Raw genomic sequence first — 6,846 nt, 5'->3', positions numbered from 1 at the left:
TCGAGTGTGTTGTAAAGGAACTATCGATTTTGCACAGTCTGGGGGGGTCCTTGTCTGTGAAGGAGGGTCATGCTGGTGACAGCTGGCAAGAAAGCTCGCCTGGCCTATGTCTGGAGGCAACATCCCCACACTGGACAGGGGCCAGGGACTCCCATCCTACCACACTTATGTGCAGCTGGCAGACGCTGGACTGGGCACCCGAAGGAGAACCAGACAAGGGCTGAAAAATGTCCCAGGTTTTGGCTATTGGATGTGTCCCTGCCCTTTAGTCCTTGGGGCCACCACTGCTGTCCCAACCACCAGGAGAGAGGTCAGATTGCCCCCAGCCACAGGGCTCTTTAAATGGACTGTCCCTGGCCTGAGCCACAGTGCTCCTCTGCCCAGGTGAGACCTAGAAGAGGACTGTCCCCCAGCCTCACCTCCACAAGTGGGGTCAGGGCTGGGGCTGGGAAGTGCCAGAAGCTACTGCTTCCTCATTGAGGGACCTTCTCTCTTGGAGGATGATATGCTTTGTAGAGTTATGATGAAGGTTAAATGAAATGATTTTTTTATTTCAAAGAATTTTTTAAAAAGTCATTTCAAATATGATGAATGAATCAATGAAAGGATGCTGCACATTTCAGGATCAAGAAGGGGTGGGGCTGTGAGCATGCCCTGAGGTCCCCCTCAGAGTCTGTGGACTTTGCTGGACTTCGCTGGTGGTGGTTCACAGATGTTTTCAGAACCCAAGCAGGGTTCTGGGCACCTCTACCCTGTCCTCAGGGCGACCCTGTGAGGTTCATGGTAGGGAACAGAAACACAGGGCTCAGAGCTGGAAATGGAGGCGCTGGGGCCCGGCGGGCCTGCAGGTCCCAAGGTGGGGGCTGCTGCTCTGTGAGCAGGACCTACACAGGCAGAGGGTTCAGTAGGTGCTCAATAAATGTGTGTGAAGGATGAGCAGAAGGAAGTCAGATCAGATGGCCTCAAAGCCTCCTTTTTCCTCCTGGGCTCCATTAACCTGAAGAGGAGGCCTGTGGTCTGCTGGCCTCAAAGCAGGGTCGGTTGAGCCCCCTCCCAACTGCTGTGCCATGCTGGGACTCTCCACCCGCCGTGCCCAGGCCTCCCAGTGACTAGCAAGCCTCCCAGCGCCCTCCTGCCCAGCTGCCTTTCTGCTCAACCTGGAGCTATGTAATGCCCACAGATGGCCACAAGAGGCCGCTGTGCACCGCCAGCCGCAGTGATACCAGAACTCGGTGAAGGAGTTCTTCCCCAAGACACAGCAGGATGGGGACGGCAGCCTTAGAGGGTTGCATGGTCCATAGATGGGGAAGGTCAGGGCTGCACCGAATCAGGCTGAACCATGCACTACAAAGGGGTTCTTGTGGCCCAGGGGAGAGATGGGCCCAGGGAGGGGGCAGTGTGCCCTGGGACACAAGCAGCTGGCCTGCAGCAAAGCTGAAAGGGTGTCCCCACTCAGGCCCTCACCTTCTAGAGCAGAAGAAGGCTTGCTCATTGTTGGGACACATAAGAGTCAGATCAGCTGGGTTCCTATAAACATCTAGACTGCAACGTGAAGATGGGGTCAGAGGAGACAGGGTCAGAGCCCAAGGAACATGGGTTTGGGGAGGAACTGGCTGTCCCCAAGACCCATTTCTCCTTTAGGGTGGATGGTCACCCTGGGTCTCCTTTAGGGTGGATGGTCATTTAGATGATGTTGGATACAACTTTTCCCTGTTGTTGTGGAAGTAGAGCCAGGTGGGTCTGGCTTGGTGTCTCTGTCAACTTGGCGTGGCCCACAGTGATCCTGGAGAGCCCAGACCTGAGGGTCACAGATGGCCCCACCTGCCTGAGAGGCTGTGTAATGAGGCCATGCTGGGCTGTGGGGGCCAGGCTGGAGGGCTGGGTTTATCAGAAGTGGAGAATCCTTTATGCAATATGGTTCCTCTGGTTACTGTTGGGTGAGATGGGGGTGAGAGCTGCCTTGGGAGGCCTACTTCCCTGCACTCTAGCATGGCTTGAGGCCCAGCTCCACCCTTAAATAGCAGAGCAGGTTACTGGTCCTCCCTGCTGTGTGTCCCATTGCCCTCAAAGCATGGTCCTATGGCATCATCATCCTGCAGAAAGCCCTCCAGAACTCCCTGCTGCTGGACCAATAGCATGTGTGCCACCCTGCCCTACCATCAGCTCTGCCCGCTCCCCACCCAAAGCTCCTTTAGCATCAATGCCCTGACCCTTCTTTCCCTCTGTGGGTCCTACAAAAATCCATTACAGTCTATGTTCAAATGTCTCTTTCTCTGAGAAAACGGGCCAGTCCTGGGCATTGAGATCTCCCCTCCTCGAGACTCCCTGGCACCTCTAGCCTATAGGAGCTCAATGCTCAGCACCTTAGCTGGGTTTGCTGTCAAGGTCCTGGCATGTAGGGAGCTGCCATGGACAGCAGAGACTGGTCACATGCAGCCATTCCTGGGCCCAGTGGCCTATGCAGCACTCAGTAAAAAGGATGGAGGAGAGGGGAAAAGAAGGGAGTGCAGGACATGGGGGCCCAGAGGGGCTGGAGAAACCAGCTGAGCCCCCTCCTGGAACCCCTGAACATCCCAGCTGTGCAGGCCTCACGGTGCCTCTTGCTTCTGACCCAGCCCAGGCAGGGCGCCATCCTGAGGTCTGTTTTCAAGGGGCTCTGATAAGTGCTCCACACATCAAGAGTGTTCAAATTGGGGAGGTTCTGCCCACCCCCAGGGTGATCAGGGAAGGTCCCAGAGATGCTCTGCAGGGGCTCCTGCTGGGAACATGCTCCTGAACATCCTCCTGGCCTCCCAGTGGCTCTGCCAGTATTTCTCCAGGAGGCCCTGTCAGTGCCTGTGTCCCCTCAGACCAGGATGGGTATCTGTCTCCCTTGCACAGTGCATGGCACCTCACCAGAACTCATGAAATATTTGCTGAATGATGGTGTTAATGAACCCACAAAGCTGGTTTTATTTATTTATTTAGCTAGTTCATTAGTTTTTGAGATACAGTCTCTCACTCTGTGGCCCTGGGCAGAGTGCTGTGGCATCATAGCTCACAAGAACCTCAAACTCTTAGGCTCAAGTGATCTTCTTGCCTCAGCCTCCTGAGTAGTTGGGACTATAGGTGACTACCATGATGCCCAGCTCATTTTTTAAAATTTTTAGTAGAGATGGAGTCTCGCTTTTGCTCAGGGTGCTCTCCAACTCCTGAGCCCAAGCAATCCACTGGCCTCAGCCTCGCAGATTCCTAGGGTTACAGGCACGAGTCACTGCGTCTGGCTAAAGCTGTTTTTATTAAAACAACCATATTAAATTAGTGTTACTTATCAGAAATTACATACACATAGATTACTTTGTTTAGGGCTGGTTATAGTTTTATAATCTTTACATCAAACTCTGACACCTTAAAAACATAACAATGATTCATAAACACAGGCAAAAATGTATGCCAATAATTTGAAGACATTTTTATTTTACCAATATTATTTTTAATAACTTTGTTTATTTATCAAACATTTGCTAAATTCACATGAAAAATATTTAGATGTATTTATTTAATTTATGAGCATGCCTAGTCAATTTTGTGCCATATAGACAATATACAACATATAGAGACACATAAAAATACATTTGAACATACACACACACACACACATATCTTAATAGTTTTTATTTACAAATTCTAACCATGGCTTGGTGCCTGTGGCTCAAGTGGCTAAGGCGTCAGCCACATACACCTAAGGTGGCGGGTTCGAATCCAGCCCAGGCCTGCCAAACAATAATGATGGCTGCAACCAAAAAAAATAGCCAGGCATTGTGATGGGCGTCTGTGGTCCCAGCTACTTGGAAGGTGGAGGCAGGAGACTCACTTAAGCCCAGGAATTGGAGATTGCTATGAGCCATGATGCCATGGCACTCTACCCAGGGGGACAGCTTGAGGCTCTGTCTCAAAAAAAAAAAAAAAAATTCTAGCCATGAGGTGACAATATAAACTTATGAGTTTGTACAAGATGGTTAGATCTAAATTGTTTCTGACAATGTTGGAACTTACTCACATGGCCAACCTTTAGTTGCCCTAGTAGGTAATGTAATGAAAACTGTGGACCAATGTTTTGGGTAAAGTAGTTTTTATGGCAGTTTGAGCTTTTAAAAATCCTTTTTCCCCTTCAGTTTCAAATGAGTTTTCAATATTCACATTGTTGCTAGAACTGGCTGCTTCAAATAACCTTGAATTAGTGATACCATAGACAGTGAGTTGTATCTCAATACCAGTAACTTAGCAATTGCTATTTCAGACAGACAAGAAAACAGAGACAGCTTAGCAGACTCTATATTTTAACTCTATAGTGACAGACTGACCATTTGTGCTCTGCATTTTCCTTAATGTAATTTGCCCCTCAATTTAAATATGTGCACAGGCATATAACATAATATGTGGAGATGAACTGGAGTCCTAGAAAAACTGGCATGTCTTTGAACCTTCTCATGTCACTTACCAATATAGATAAACACTCAATGCAAAGGGAAATTCAACAGGTTTCAAACAAAAATGCAGGAATACCAAATCAAACAAAACAAAACTCAAATCAAACAGTACTGCAAGACAAATTCCCATAAGAAGAAACCAGAAAGGTTGTTTCTTTTTTTTTTTTTGAGACAGAGTCTCGCTCTGTAATGCTGGGCAGAGTGCCATGGTGTCATAGCTCACAGCAACCTCAAACTCTTGGGTTTGAGTCATCCTCCTGCCTCAGCCTCCCAAATAGCTAGGTGCCTGCTACAATGCCCAGATAGTTTTTTATTTTTAGTAGAGACAGGGTCTTGCTCTTGCTCAGGCTCATGTTGAACTCCTGAGCTCAAGCAATCCACACACTTCAGCTTTCCAGAGTGCTAGGATTATAGGCATGAGCCACCGCACCTGGCCCAGAAAGAAGTTTTTACAAATCTTATCTCAGGCCAGATATGGTGGATCATGCATATGAGTCTAGTGCTTTGGGAGTTTGAGGCCAGCTGGAACAAGAGCAAGACCCCATCTCTACAAAAAATAGAAAACTTAGCCAGGAATTGTGGCACATGCTTATAGTTCCAGCTATTGGGAAGCTGAAGCAGGAGGATGGCTCAAGCCCCTGAGTTTGAGGTTGCTGTAGCTATGATGATGCCACAGCATTCTAGCCAGGGCAAAAGAGCAAGACTGTTTAAAAAAAAAAAAGACAGAGAGATTCTTTTTTTTTTGAGACAGAGCCTCAAGCTGTGCCCCTGGGTAGAGTGCTATGGCATCACAGCTCACAGCAACCTCCAACTCCTGGGCTCAAGTGAGTCTCCTGCCTCCACCTCCCAAGTAGCTGGGACCACAGGCGCCTGCCACAACGCCCGGCTATTTTTGGTTACAGCAGTCATTGTTGTTTGGCGGGCCTGGGCTGGATTCGAACCCTCCACCTTAGGTGTATGTGGCTGGTGCCTTAGCCACTTGAGCCACAGGCACCGAGCTGACAGAGAGATTCTTATCTCAAACCGACTGGTACTGCAAACAATCTGTCTTTGGTCCAAATGATACAAAAGTCCAAATGGTAAAGATAGAGGATTCCCAGTGTGTGCACCAGTTCCCAAAGGGCCACACTCGGATCATCCTGGGATTCATGGCCATATGCACATTCTCATATACCCCAAGCCAAGCAGATGGACTGCAGTTCCGGCAGATAAGCCTAGGGAGTGCCAAGAAGAAAAAGTCGGAAGTCCTATTGTCCCAATGGTTGAGGCTTCCAACCCAAATTCAAACAGGAATTCCCCAAATTGAGAGAAGAGCTAATTGCTGTGTGGTACGCCCAAATAGCACTCACCCATCTGGACACAGACGCCAAAGTCCAAAGGTCAACTGTCCATTCTTCCCTGACAATCAGGGATGCATTTGGGGCTGGTGACAGAGAAGCCAGTGGGAGAAACCCAAACCAACCTCAGGCAGAAACTCAGCCAGGCAGCTGTTAGGAAGGCTTTAAAGCAGTGGTTCTCAAGCTTCCTGATGCCACGACCCTTTAATACAGTTCCTCATGTTGTGGTGACCCCCAACCATAAAATTATTTTCCTTGCTACTTCATAACTGTAATTTTGCTACTGTTATGAATCGTCATGTAAATATCTGATATGCAGGATGTATTTAGGTGACCCCTGTGAAAGGGTCATTCGACCCCCAGAGGGGTTGCGACTCACAGGTTGAGAACTGCTGCTTTAAAGTCTTTCCCTGTTCTGTGGCCACCAAGCCACAGCAACAGATCCTGGATGAGCCTGTAAATTGTCAACGTACCTGCAAGGTGGGGTATTGTTTACTGCACGGAAAGCCAATTACTGAGACAAGCAGGATTGTCAAAGAAGAAAGGAGATTTACTATGGAGGACATCAACTAGGAGGTGGGAGGACTACTTCAAATCCAACTCCCAAATGAAACAGGTCAGGAGGTTTTCTAGAGGCAAAATGAATATTGCGTGAAGTGAGTGAGCATCATGTCGCGATTGGGGTGCAGTGCCCAGCATGCAAGCACAGTGGGGAATCATATTGGCACGCATATCACATGAGCAAAAAATGGCAGATAAACCCCTCCTGGGGCAGAGATTTTAGTGGCATAATGAGCTTGGGGCTAATACTGGTCATCCTTTTAGTCTCCTGCACTTGTGGGTGGTGGGAAGTAGTTTGCTCAGTAGGTCCTTGGGCAAGATCTGTCATGGAGGGCTAGCACGGTGGCTCGTGCCTGTAATCCCAGCCCTCTGGAAGGCCAAGGCAGGTGCATTGCTTGAACCCGGGAGTTCAAGATTAGTCTGAGCAGGCTTGGCGCCTGTAGCTCAACCGGCTAAGGCGCCAGCCACGTACACCTAAG

This window comes from Otolemur garnettii, unplaced genomic scaffold, assembly GCF_000181295.1.
Source record: "Otolemur garnettii isolate 467f Iridium unplaced genomic scaffold, OtoGar3 scaffold00007, whole genome shotgun sequence".
In the NCBI taxonomy this organism is placed as follows: domain Eukaryota; kingdom Metazoa; phylum Chordata; class Mammalia; order Primates; family Galagidae; genus Otolemur; species Otolemur garnettii.
Note: the sequence above shows the minus strand (reverse complement) of the source record.